Source organism: Varanus komodoensis, unplaced genomic scaffold, assembly GCF_004798865.1.
Source record: "Varanus komodoensis strain SLA01 unplaced genomic scaffold, ASM479886v1 scaffold29_1, whole genome shotgun sequence".
In the NCBI taxonomy this organism is placed as follows: Eukaryota; Metazoa; Chordata; class Lepidosauria; order Squamata; family Varanidae; genus Varanus; species Varanus komodoensis.
This window is the reverse complement of record NW_025335759.1, coordinates 1,432,949-1,447,082: the sequence shown is the minus strand read 5'-3', so window position 1 is coordinate 1,447,082 and position 14,134 is coordinate 1,432,949.

Genomic DNA, 14,134 nt, shown 5'->3' with positions numbered 1-14,134 from the left:
GTTCATATGGTAATATCCCAAATGAATTCTTTAGAAACCAAATGAACTGATGCATTTCCTTGTTTGCTGCTTGGATGCCAACTGACAATCAAATAGTTGGCCCTGTGTGGTTTCATTTTAAAATCCATTTTAAATTTATTTTTGAAAATTTTTGCAGAACCCCTGTGAGGCTTTTGTGGAACCCTAGGGTTCCATGGAACACAGCTGGGGAACCACTGATGTAGACTATAATAATACACACTCTTAAGCTGCAAACTTAATTAGTAGAGCATAACCCTGATTAAATATGCTGGGGTGCACTATGTTTCTGAGTAAACCCTCACTGCCTCTTCCCCACTTCTAACAAGGACAACAGCACCAGATAGAGGCTTAAGGAATGTAGTAGTTACTTTGCTGTTCTTGGTTTCTGGAGGAGGAGGAGAAACAGTCATGACAAAGGTGGCTTTAATTTGTTTCAAATCCTCCCCCTGCCCTTATATAGTTTCTGGGATTCTAGAACCCTTTTTTTACAGTTCTTGGGTGATAACTTCTTGAAATCCTAAAAATTACACCAAATGTTACAATATTAAATTTCTAGCAACCTCATCTTTGGTTAACTTTTAAACTACTAAACTGGATGGGCAGATACTTTTATTAGAATCAACCAAAATCCTAATATAGGTATTGTCCAGCTGTGGATTTGGCGTTTTTGTCATGGCTCAGCATGACTTCCTTTGCATTTGGTGCCTTTAAAAAAAATGCTAGAGTTAACAATTCCCATATTGGAACTATCTTCAAGCTGAATATAGCATGTTATGGCTCTGAACACATTCACTAAGCTGTGATACTCCAACCCTACTTTTATGTGGGAGAAAGTCTGATTAGGTTCAGTATAACTTACTTCTTAGTAAAAGTGTTAGGAATACATAATAAGTACAGTATCCTATAATCCTGCATATGTTTCCCCCACCCACAGATCTCAATATGCTCCCACATTGTAGGGTATGTCCTACATTATTTCCTGTAACATTTCAGCTGTTTCCCACCCCACAGATCTCTACAGCCCATGCCCAGGGCTGGCTCCTGAAAGCTGCACAGCCTCCTCTGTGGCTTTGGTGAAATGGAGCGGAACGGAAACCCTGATGATTTGAAAAGCAACAGTGAAAGGAAGTGGGAAGGGACATGGGCTAAGTGCATAAACTTCTTCCTCCCCGGCTTGATTTTTTGGAAGGCAGGGGTAACCTGATGCTGGAAGTAGTAGTTCCTCTATAATCCTCACTAGTCAGACCTCACCTGGAAGACTGTGTCCAGTTCTGGGCACCAAGATTTAAGAAAGATGCAGAAAAATTAGAAAGCGTCCAGAGGAGGGCAACAAAAATGATCCAGGGTTTGGAAACATTGCCCTATGAGGAGAGACTAACAGAACTGGGCATGTTCTGCCTTGAGAAGAGAAGGTTTTGGGGGGTGGACATGATACCTCTCTATAATTACCTCAAAGGCTGTCACAAAAAGGAAGGTCAAGATCTCTTCTCGCTGATGCCAGAGTGTAGGACACAGAATAATCAATTCAAGTTGCAACAACCCGGATTCAGGCTGGACATCAGGAGAAACTTCCTCACTGTCAGAGCAATACAGCAGTGGAACCAGCTGCTGAGAGAGGTGGGGGGCTCTCCCACACTAGAGACATTCATGGAGAAACTGGGCAGCCATCTGAGGGGGATGGTGGGACTTGGTGTCCTGCAACAGCAGGGGGCTGGACCCCATGGCCTTCATGGCCCCTTCCAACTCTACTCTTCTATGATTCCATGAACCTGGTAGCTGCAATGTGGGACTGCTACTTTTTCCCCTCTTCAGAAAGCTTCTCTCTCTTACAGCCTCCTTCTCGCCATTCTGTTCCCATCACACAACACATTTTTGTACACAGCCAAGAGAGGGGTTTCCACCAAGATGCAGCATTTAGCTATTTCAGTACAGAATGCCAACAACGTCTGGTGTCCCAAGGTTTAGCACTGCCAGACTAGCTGGGCAACCTTTATGTTCTACACTCGTAGCCACGCTGCCTGGGGTATCCTGAGAGCTGTACTACTTTTTCTGTCTAAACTTGCATAAGATTGCATCCTGAACTTGTGGTTCGGTGATCAGAGCCTGCAATCCCATGGACATGTTGGAGGATTCCTTTGAAAAGTGCACTTTTGAGCAAACCTTCCTCGTGTTTGGGCTGAGTGGCCTCCATTTCTGCTACCCGGGCTTCAGAAACTTGCAGACCCTCTCCAAGCTCCCCTGCCCCATACGATTGTGAGGTACAAACACGGCAGATGACAAGATGTTTTGCTGCCCGGGGCAAAAAAAAAAAAAAAAACCCAACCCCAAGATGAGGCCTCTCTCCATTCCATGCACGAAACGCACCTGGCCTGCTGGCTGCATTGCTCTTCGGTGCTGGTGACGGGACAGATGCTGGTGATGCATCTGGAGCGGCAGCCTAGTTTAGGCAGTGCAGAACAGGCTGTGTGGCACACAATTGGCTCCTTGGGGCGTTGCTGGCACCTCCTAGGACCTGCTGCCTGAGGCGACTGCCTCCTCCGCCTAATGGGAGGGCTGGCCCTGAACAAACAAGTGGAAGAAGTGAAACTTGGATGTCCTTTAAAGGAGGCTTGGGGGCCTCCCATCCACAAGTCCTCTTGACCTCGCTAAGCTTCTTAAGATGAAGAACAGAACGAACGTGGTTCTGTCACTAGGGGGTAGGCTCACTCTTTGCTCGCTCCTGCCACCTGAGGCTATTAGAGTTACTCCTCGCCTTCTCCAAGATTGGGGCCGGTGCCCTGACGTGACCGCGAGGTGTACCGGGTGGGGAGGAAGTGTGCTTAGCTTAGGGACTTGTGTGGGGTTGGACTGGAGGGGGATTTGGGTTTGTGGAGACTCACTCCGCTGTGCAGCCGGGCTGGAGTTGGACGGGCTGGAGTTGAGTCTTTCTTAGTCTGCAAGATGCTCTGTGTAGTAGAGTGGGGTTGGGAAGGTCTGAAAGCTGTTTCCTGTTATTCATCTGTCATCCTTTGCCTGGGGTCAGAGCATAATTTCCTGCCCTCTCTCCATCTGCATTTGCAAAAGGGGCCGCTGGAAGGCTGGAGGGCTTTTCAGCCAAGGGGCCTTCCTATCTTCCCAGACACAATAAGGTTGGAAAAGGAGGGTCATGGCCTGGAGCAGAGTTAAGCCCTCACTGGAGGGATCAAGGGCCACCTGTTTACCCCAGGATGGCTGCAAGAGCAGGCATGTGAGAAAGCAGGGGAAGAAAGTGAGATGGTTGAGATAACGGCAGTGACCTTTGTATGCATGTACAATCACTGCAGATGATCTAAATCTCTGCCAGCTCTCCCTGCCTCGCCAAAGTATTATATTTCTTGCAACTAAATAGCACTGGTCTGGCACACAAACAGCAATATGATCTTGCTGGTAAATCATGAACATTCCCTTAGCTATGTATTGCCTAGGTCTTAAGGTGGATGAACCCGGCAGTTGCCTTGGTTGCCAAGCTGAAGGGGGTGCCAAGCTAAACTTAGTGTTTATTGAATGTGCTCTCTGCAGTGAATTAGGGTGGAAAAATGCAGCAGATGTCTTTAACTACCCTTCCCTCTCCCTCTCCCTCTCCCTCACGCACACACAGAGTGAGAGTTGTACTGATTGTTTGGGTGCCAACTACAAAAACAAATTTCTAACATGTATCTTTGCAGTTTGTCTCTTTTTGAGTTGTCAGTTTGATGGCATTTGCCCTACAGAAAAACCAGTGGAATGTAGTTAGGTTTTGCAGTTCGGTGCAAATCGCACAACTGAACAACACTGCAAGATTGTTGACACCAAAAGTGTTCTTTGGCAGCTCTGCGCATTGTGATAGTGAGTGATACATGTGGTATGTGTCCAGGGCACCTAATGGATTGTGCAATGCAGCACATATTTCTCCTCCACCCATGCAATGACCATTTGTAAATTTTTCAATATATTCTACATTTATTTATTTTTTAATAGATTCATGAGGAAAAACGCAAATTTCAGTTAGGTGATGCCTTAGTTAGACCATCTGGCCTGATAAAGAGTTTTAGAGAACTTAAAAGCTTGCTTCCTTTTATAGCGTTTTGGTCCTAATACAGATATAGTCTGTGGATTTTGAAGTTTTGCTTTCCTTTTGCATTTTTTCTTTTGAAATAAAGAGGCTGAGATAACCTTCCTTTTCCACATAGGAGCATAATGCTTATATAACTGCCTAAAGTTATTTGCTTATATAATCCTCTATCGCCTTTCCAAATGGCAGCGCCTTCCATTTTGTTTGTTCTCCTTTTCATCTTCCCTTTCTAAATATGTGGCATATTTGTCACATTTCCCCCTGTACCGGTTTCTGTGGCTTCTTGGACTGGGAATGGGGGTGGTATAATTATTGCTCAAGCAGATGAGAGGTCTTGGATTCAACACCCCAAGAACACTTGTCCATGGGAAAAGGACGGCTGTAGATTTGGAGTTTTGGGGAAGAGTCTATAGCATAGGGCAGACTATAAGCTTTGCTTATAAAAGGTTTTCAGTTCAAACCCTGACATCTTCATTTAAAAGATCTCAGGTCACAGGCGATGGGGAAACTCACCTGAAATTCTTGAGAACCATTGTGGGTCGAAATAGGAAATCAGAGCTAGATGGAAAACGGGTCTGACTTGGAAAAAAGCCGTCTTCTCGCCTCCCCCAGCTTACTGCTTTCCAGGTGTTCTGATCTGTTAACTCACAGCGTTTCTTACCATTAGCCCTACTGGTGAGGGCTGATGGGTGCTGAAGTCCAAAGCATCGGGAGACACCGGGTTTGGAGAAGTCTGCAGAATTCCTTCCCTCCTTCTGTTGTCTTCCACACCTGTGTATTAAGAGAGGGATCCTAGAGAGCATCCAGAGTGCCACAGGCATCCTTGGATTCACAGTTCCAGAGTCAGAAAGTGTTCTGAGTCAGAGCTGGCGATCAGCACTCAGATCCTGCTTCTTCCAGCCAGAATGGGAAGAACTGGGAGCAGATGGATGACTCCAGAGAAGAATTAAAGGGGTGTTCTGGGAGGTGGGGAGGGTTAGGGGCCACTGGAAAGCAATGGGTCCTGGCAACACTCTGTCCTCCTTCCCTCCCTGTCCAAAGTGCTGCAGCTAAGTAGCTGAATGCAGTGTGGAAGGTGCACAGAGGTTAAGGTCACTTCTGTGCTCCTCCCACTCTATGTAGGATGTCCATAAGCCTTTGAATTCAGAGGCTTACAGGCATTTATTTATTTAAAAGATTTTTAGACTGTCCCTTACCATAGTCTCAGGATGGTTTAACAAGACAAAATAGAATAAAACACAACTTCCTAATCAAATTCTCAACCAATCAACAATAAAATCCATATTAAAAACAGTCAAACCTTAAAACATTGGAGAAATAAAAGGTTTTAGCTGGGCGCCAAAAAGAATAAAGTGACGGTGCCAGGTGAACCTCTCTAGGGATCGAATTCTGCAATTGGGGCGCCACCACAGAGAAGGCCCTTCTCCGGGTAGTCACCCTCCTAATCTCCTTCATGGAGGGCTCCCAGAGAAGGGCCTCTGCCCCAGATCTTAAGGGGTGGGCAGGCACACATTGAGGGAGACACTCCTTCAGGTAACCAGGCCCATTCCCACTGGACTGCACTCTTACAATGCCAGCCCCTCTGGACAGGCGTTTCTTTTATACTCAAGCTACTGTGCAACGTACCAACTGATCTGTTTATCTGTCTGTCCATCCTCCATTCATCCTCTAATTTTACAGAGGCTGTGCACTGATGTTCCATCTCTGGAGCTGATGTCTGCTTTGATTTTCCTTTATGAATTAATTTCAAAAAGATTAGTAACAAACTGGCTGATTCCAGACAGACTCCTTCCCTCCTTCTGTTCTATGTAAGCAGGATATCATGCCAGACAGGATTCCAGCTTGAGCTGCCTCTGTGAGAAACAAGACGTACTTCCCTCGACACGCACCCACCTAACCCCTTTGTTGTACGGAAAGACAAGAAGGGAAACTGGAGACACACTTACATAAAGTTATTAGTACTCAAGGTACTGCCTAGCTCTTGACAAAACAACATGCAGCGTAAGCAAATTCTGGGCGTACCTGTGATGAAGGGTACATTAACTAATTTTGGATCCTGGACTTAATGGTCTTATGGGGACGTGTATTACTTGAGCTGTGATGCAAACATTTCTTTGGGGGAAAGGGACAAATGTGTAAAAAAAGGATTCTATATGTATGGATGTGAAACCTGGACAGCGAGGACAGGAGGAGGAAGACGGATGTATTCAGCACTGAAGTGCTTTGTGACCACATGTGTGTCCTCGATCCAACCAAGCCAGAACTTTCCCTGGAAGCAAAAATGACAAAAGCGAGGCTGGCGTACTCTGCGCACATCCCGAGAAGGCAAGAACCAGTGAAGAAGACAATGATGCCAGGAAAAGTTGGAGGCAGGAGAAGAAAAGGAAGGGCAAATATGAGATGGATTCATTCCATCTAGGAAGCCTTGAGTCTATTGGAGCTGAGCGGGGTTTCAAGGACGTGGCCTATTGGAGGGTTTCAATAAGTAAAAGTAAAAATAAGAAGAGGAAGAGGAAGAAGGGCACTGCACCGAGCCCCATCAGTCCTGACATTGCTCAGGTTGGCTGAGATGCAGGGCCTGTTTGCCACCAGCCCCTCCCCCTTGCCACTGCCTGGGGGTCCTTTGGGCCCCCCATGCGGTGGTCTTGGTACTTCAGCCCTGAGGTCCGGTTGCAGTGGCACCACTGCCTGTATCCTGTATCCTTGCACTAAAAATGAAACCCTAGGCATGCTTTCGACAGAAACTTTATCTGGGTGAGACAGGAGCTGCAGATCTCTTGCCTGGCTGGACACAGGCCTTCTTTCCTGCTCCAACATGCCTAGGCTTGCACTCTTAGTGACCCACCGCTATTTTATGTTTGCCTTTCTGGCCGGATTAGTAATCCTTATCGGGCGGATTACTGTTGGCCCCTGTGGTTGCTTGACATTTCCTCCAGAGTGTGAATGGGAGGCAACTTCTCCCCACCCCTTCTGTGGGAATGTGAGCAGCTCTGGCCCAGACACTGGGTTTCTGAGGCAAAGGCAGAGATGGTGCCTCTGCCCATGTGAGGAAACCACCTAGGTGGACAGCTGACTCTTCCTACTCTGACGCTGGTGATGGACCAGAGGGAAGGAGCTTTCCCGAGGAGAAGGTGGGCACGTTCTGTGGCTCTCATGGAAGCAGAGCAAGGTGCCTTTGCTCAGCAAGACCCTTGGTTCCTCTGGCCCAGGACCATCAGGACAGACTGCCAGCAGCCTTCCAGGGTCTCAGGCAGTATTTTTTCCTGCTTCCATCTGGAGACGTCAAGTTTGAACCTGCATCCCAAGCAGCTGCCCTGCTATTACATTATTGTCCCCGCCAGTGGCTTCATACTAACATTCTTTGCCCATAACTGCCCTTACTCTTGCGGGCCCAACAGGCACGTCTGCACAGGAACCCAGGAAGCCGCCATATATTGACAGGATCCAGGCATCATGACAACCTACAGAGGTTGAGTGTGGGTTATCACTGACTGGGTTCACATGACCTGCTAAGTCACCACGGGGGTGGATTATTGTGCCATGTGAACATCCCCCCAATAGCCATGGCTTATTGTAGGACTTAACAAAAACCAAAAAAATGACCTTCTCTTCTTTGAGCTCTGCTTGGTTCCCTTTCCCACATGCATCCTAACCTAACTTGCAGTTTTCTAGCTACTTGGGTTCAGGGCTGTTTCTGCCAGTCAGTATATGCCCAGTGCTGACCAGCAGAATAGAAACATAGGAAAAAAGCAAGTCAGAAGGGGTCTCCCGGGCCATCTAGTCTGACCCCCAGCTCCAGCCGGCTCAGAATCATACCCCTGGAACTAGTGAGAACATTGTGAGTTGGACTGGGTGATGTGCAGGAGCTGAGTGGCAGGAACTCTGTCCGCAAAACACACTTCATAGGTTCTAAGTTTCAGCCAGGATTTCTGTTACAGTGACTATCATGAGATACACAAGTTAATGATGATGATGATGATGATAAAAAGAATCCTGTCATCACTGAGAAAGGACTATCAAACCCCCACATGCATTTTTATTACAATTTTCAACAAAGCAGAGCAAACAACCAGAAAAGGGGGAAAAGGAGAGAAAATAGAACTGCATAGATTAGAATATATGAACTGAACAAAGGCAGACCAAACATCCATGTATGTATCCATTCAAGAGTCATTTGTTCAAATACTGAAAGTGTTGTGAGGTTTACTGCATTGTAAGAGGCGAGCATTTAACCTTTCTGTGTGGTTAGATGTTTAGTTTGTCAAAAGGGTGTGCAAAATCCATTTATGTTACCCATACCTGAAAGTCCAGGAAATACGTGATTTAAAAGAACATGCGTATTAGTACATCTTAACTCTAACCTCCAATGCTTAGAATTAGAGCTGACTGGAGAACCTGTTTTGGCTCAAGAGCTGGATTGTCACCCAGAAAGCCTCAGGGCTGTGGGTGCGGACAGAGCCCAAAATGCGCCCCCGCTTCCACAAAGAGTGCTGCTACTGCTGCACCAGGACCAAGGCACCGAACCACATGTGGAGTCAACTTCTGGGAGAGCTGCTGCTTCCAGGCACGGAAAGGCCTGGCATATGGCGCCTCTTTGGAGAGGGGGCTTTGCGGAGACCGCCACAGGTCAAGCAGTGGAAATCTGAAGTAAGAGGAATTAAGTGGAAACCTGATTTAGAGGAAATAGCATCTCCAGGATGTGAGTCCTTCTAGCCCTTTAGATATCAAAGTTCCACTGGAACACTCCTGTCTGCAGGGGAAGGTTTGGTATTTGGAAGCCTGCCACTTTCACACCCCATGAGTAAATATATTTACTCGAGATACATCTTACTTAATACAAAGCAGAGGATATTTCCTGTTAAATATACTTAAGATAATGCCCTTCAGGAAAAAAACCCAGACAATTTCTTCGTTACTTCTACATAGTTTCTTCTTTGTTCTTAGACTTGATCTATTGGCATGGGAAGACTAGCAGGTGTGTGGCCCTTTATTAGAGACTCATGAGAACAATATTGTCGGATTCAACCTCTTTTGACATTCCATTGTTAACCCCATTGATCAGTGCTCATCCGGAACAAAATGGAATGGCCTGGAATGGCAGCTTCCAAGCCAACCAAATTCACCAGCCACAAGTAAACTCTGTGAGATAAATGCAATCCATGGTGTCAGTTCCACAGAAACGGCACCTGGATGCTTATTCTCTCTCATAGGTGCTGTTCCGAGTTCTGGAAAAGCAGCCTGGAATGTCTACTTGCAGGTGAGCCAATCAACCATATTCACCACTCATGTCTCACTACATGGGAAGGATGCAGTAAGCAAAGAGCCCTCCACAAAAACCAAGGTTACAAGAACCACACTGTAGTGCTTAGGCTGAGCACATCTGGAGACATAGGAGCAGATTCTGAGTCAGATAAGAAATGAGAAGGGGAAGGTAGTGGTTAGGGATAGGTGAAGAATCCAGTCGTATTAAGACCGTGTTGGATTCCCTGGTTCATTTTGAAGTGGCCTGGAGTCCGGGCTCTTGGCAAGCACAGCCAAACTTCATGGGGTGTTTGCCAACAGCCAAGTCTCATGCACCGTGCCGGCTGCGACCCTGAACTGCCCAACCCATTTGTGCTGCTGCACCCAGTACAGAAAGTTGTTGGTTCTACAACCTTTATTTCATGAATGCTCATGGATTTCCTTTCAGTCTGGCTTAGTTCCCAACACGAGGCTGAGCGTAAGAGGAAGTCTGCAAACGCTACGGGGGTGGGTTCCGCTAGGGCTTGTCCCAACCCTAGTGATGGTGAGATTAGCCATGTCTCTCCCTCCTTCTTTTCTTCTCCAGATAAAGCCACAGTTCTTTCATTAAAAATTAGCAGGTTACGGAATAGTATAAATCAAAGGAATGTTCTTCTTGAGATGTGGGAGAAGCATCTGCCCATGTGAAGAGCTGAATCCAAACTGAAACTTCCTTGCTTTCCCTCCCTATCAGAAAAGGTTCTGATGCCACAGAGTGGCTCTTGCTGCTACAGGCCTCGATTGTGAGAACACCAGACACTTTGCCATCACTCGCCTCGCTTTGCCTGTTGTCTCCTTACAGGGTCAGGCAACCCCATCACCTGCCCGCCATCTCTGAAACGTCTCCCTCCTTCTCAAGGTGGGCTGGTTCTCACGCTTTGCCTGAGAATCTTCTCTGATGACCTGGAAACCAACGCATCTGCCCACCTCTGCTCCTCAGCCTCCACCTCAGAACTGGACAAGGCTTTCTGAGCAGACTGTCATGTCTGAGCCCCCGCTCTACATAGGGCAGAGATGAGGAGATCCAGTGCCATCTAATCTTCTGCAGGGAAACCAAGTTGGGCCTTTGGGAATTTGTGGATCAAGATAGGTGTTAGACAAGAAGGATCATTTGGCATTCAAAGACACTTGCAGCAGGGGACAAACCACGGGGACGGATGCGTCATGGGATGGGCCTTAGTAGTCCACTCAGCGCAGGAAGGGCGGGCCCCAGTGAGTGCCCACAGCATGACCACAGTGCTCCCCTTCTGTCTGCGTTCACACGTTTGCATGGGAAGAATTCATGGGCAGTTTCCATCTTCCCTCCAAACGGCAGCACATATCCCATCAGCCCCCACGGCTGGGAATCAATCCCAGGATGCATCGGTACTGCCTGGCCCGCCTGCCTCTCTCCCATTGGCCCACCTGTTCCCCTGGGCGTGTTCTCAGCCAGTGGCTGCTTCCCCTCCACCGCTGCTTCACAGCGGCCGCCACGACTGCACTCTCTGCTTATGCATAAGCTCCCGTCCGCACCCCGGACACGTCTCCCTCGCGGAGCGTGTGCCCCAGACTCCCCCCACACGATGCTGGGCCTGCCTCCCCCCGGCAGCCCACCACGCGGGGGCAGCAGCGCACGCACTGGGGCAGGGAGGGAGGGGCGCGCCCTGCTGGCCACACTTCCCTGACGGTGCCCATCCGGGCAGCCGCCTGGGAAACTCCACCGCCTGGTGGCTAGCCGGAGTGGGGTGGGACTCGTGGGGAGCCCCCTGGATTGTCGGGGACAGGGCAGAGGGTGGGAGGCAGAGCGGGAGACGCAGGATCCCTCGGACGCGCGTCCTGGTGGCTTTGCCCAACGTGCTGCCCGCATGCTGCTCACGGGCAGGGTCGCTTCCCCTGAGGGAGGCCAGGGCTCCCCTGGGCAGCGACTAAGGCACGAGCACCATGCACAGGTGCCCTCACAGCCCCTGCTTGCGGGCGCTTGCTTTCTTCCCTGCTGGCGCGCACTCTCTGGCATCCAGCCACTCTGCCGGAGTAATGCCCCTTTGCTGCCCTGCCCCGCCCTGCCCGCATGGCCGCCTTGCTATGATGCCCTGCCGCTGCAATGACCGGCACTGTGGTGGCCAAGTGATGGGACATGTGGTGAGGCGGTGGAGCAGCGGAGCGTTGCAGCGAGGGGATGGAACGGCGGGACACTGCCGTGACCAGGAGGCTGAGCACCAAGGAGCGCGTGCTGGCAGGGAAGAAAGGCAGCGCGACGACAGACAGAGCACCTGCTGCAGGCAGCTCGGCAGTTGCTAGGTGGAACAGGCGAGCAGGAAACAGTGGGTGGAAGGCCTGCTTCTGTGGCAGCTGCTCCGGCTGCTAAATTTGCAGGCAGAAATGGGGAAGCAGCTATGGAAAAGCCCTGCAATGGAATTCACATGGAATGACAAGCAATTGTGCCGCATGGAAACCTTTCGGCTGACTGTTGGTTCTCGGTGGGTGTTCATGGCAACCGAACGCACCATGCTCGCTGGATCCACAGGAAAGGACAAGCCATCTCCAGCAAGGCGTGTCATCATATGTGAACACAGCTGGTGAGTGTCTAACAACTCTCTTCCATGGTGCTCTAAATTGGGAACTACCTGAAGCTAGTAAGTTGCTGTGCAATGCAATTCTAGCCTGAAATGTCTGTCTCTTTTGCACGCACGGGTTCCTGAAGCCTCAAGGAATGCTTGCCTGTTTGCAGTTTGCCTAATAGAAGTAATTGACTGAAAATACAACTCCATCGCTTGATCACAAAGGAAAGTGGGGGCAGGACCCCCCCCCCCCGACACAGACATGCAGACTGGTTTTTACTTTTAGGAGTGATTTGTACATACCTGCACTTACACAAAACACATGATTGCGTCAAACCAGTTGAAGTCCAGGCCCAATTCAAGGTGCTGTTTTTGACTTATAAAGCCCTGAATGGCTTGGGACCGGGATACCTGAAGGAACATCTCCTTCCTTATATGCCCTCATGCCCCTTAAGATCTGTGGGAGAGGCCCTGCTCCGAGAACCCTTCCTGAAGGAGGTAAAAAGGACATCTACTCAGAGTAGGGCCTTCTCTGTGTTGGTGCCCAAATTATGGAATGCGCACCCAAGAGAGGTTCGCCTGGCACCGAGCTTATACTCTTTTCGGTGCCAGGTCAAAACCGTTTTATTCAATCGTTATTTTAAAAATTAGCATTTTAATGTTTAACAGTCGCTTTTTATGTAATACATGTTTATTGGTTATATGTTATTTATTATATTGTTATAGATTGTTTTATTGTATTTTGATTTTAATGATTGTAAGCCATCCTGAGATGCTATGCATAAGGGACAGTATAAAAGTTTTAAATAAATAAATAACATTCCTATACAGAAAACCATTGGTTTTGGCTTTTTTTCCCCCCCAATAAAGTGTCTTTTCTGGCCTGTTCCATTACAGTTTTTACACCATTCCAGTTACTGTGTCACCAAATCTTAGAGGATTCCCTCAATTGCTTCCTGTGTAATGCTAGGAGTTGTAGGAAATATTTCTGTCTAAATATGTATAGGGTTGTGCCCTTAAAAAACCAAAATGCATTTACAGATAGGCAAAGCCTGTGGGCATCCAATCATATCCAGTTTTGTTAAACCATCACATATACACTGCCACACGGTGAGACACAGTCCTGGCTGCGTGAAAGTTTTAAAAAACTAGAAACCTCAGAAACTATTTCGTCATTCTGCATTGGACTCTTCTCTAAGTAACAAAACATTGATGAAGGCACATTTTCAGTATAGTGGTTCTGTCCTTTATTCATTATGAATTGTATTTTTTCAGATTATTATCATATCTCCCTGTGCATTACCCGGCCTCCCACATTATTTGAATATTTACTGTGAAAGATTGGCATGTGCTTAACAACAGAATTTCAGGTGAACCAGTGCTTGAGTGGTCCCATGGATACAGAATTTCACATTTCAGGTTATTTATAGAATAGACTCCATAAATACACTTAGCTTGACTTTGATATAATACTAAAGTGGAAGGAAGTGGACTGGATTTTTAAATTAGATGAAGCATGCACAGCTTTTCTGAGTCAATGGGCACACTGAAATAATGAAAAAATGTCTTGGCTATTCTCCCAAGGTGACTGGGAAGGGCGTCAGGGGTTGCCCATTCATTCAATGGCTGTTGTGGAGGCCTAGCTGGTCACGAAACACTAATTTCCTAGAAGACATACTAGGGAGATTAAAAGAAAATCATTTACCCAGGAAGCCAAGTGCAAGGCAGAAGTGAGGGCAGAGCTCCAAAACACAAAACCACGCTTTGGAGTCCCAAATACACATGCTGCTGGAGGGCAGCGCTTGCAGAATGCAGGATGGCAGCTTTCCACTTATTAAAACCAAACCAAACCAAACAAACCAAACCATTTTAAGGAATCAAAAAGCAGGAGGGACAAAGAGCCTGATGGTTCTCTAATGGTAAGCACATTAATTTTCACAGTTCTCACATCGACAATCTCAGCCCTAAAGGGTTAAAGCCAATCTTGATTTGGTATCTTCTCTTTGACAAGGCTGCATTTGTTGTTGTTAGTTGAGAAGTCCTGTCCCGACCCCATGGGCAACATTCCTCCAGGCCTTCCTGTCCTCCACCATCCCCCTGAGTCCACTCAAGCTCACACCAACTGCTTCAGTGACTCCATCCAGCCACCTCATCCTCTGCCATCCCCTTCTTCTTTTGCTGTCAATTGTTCCCAGCATTAGGCTCTTCTCCAGGGAGTCCTTCCTTC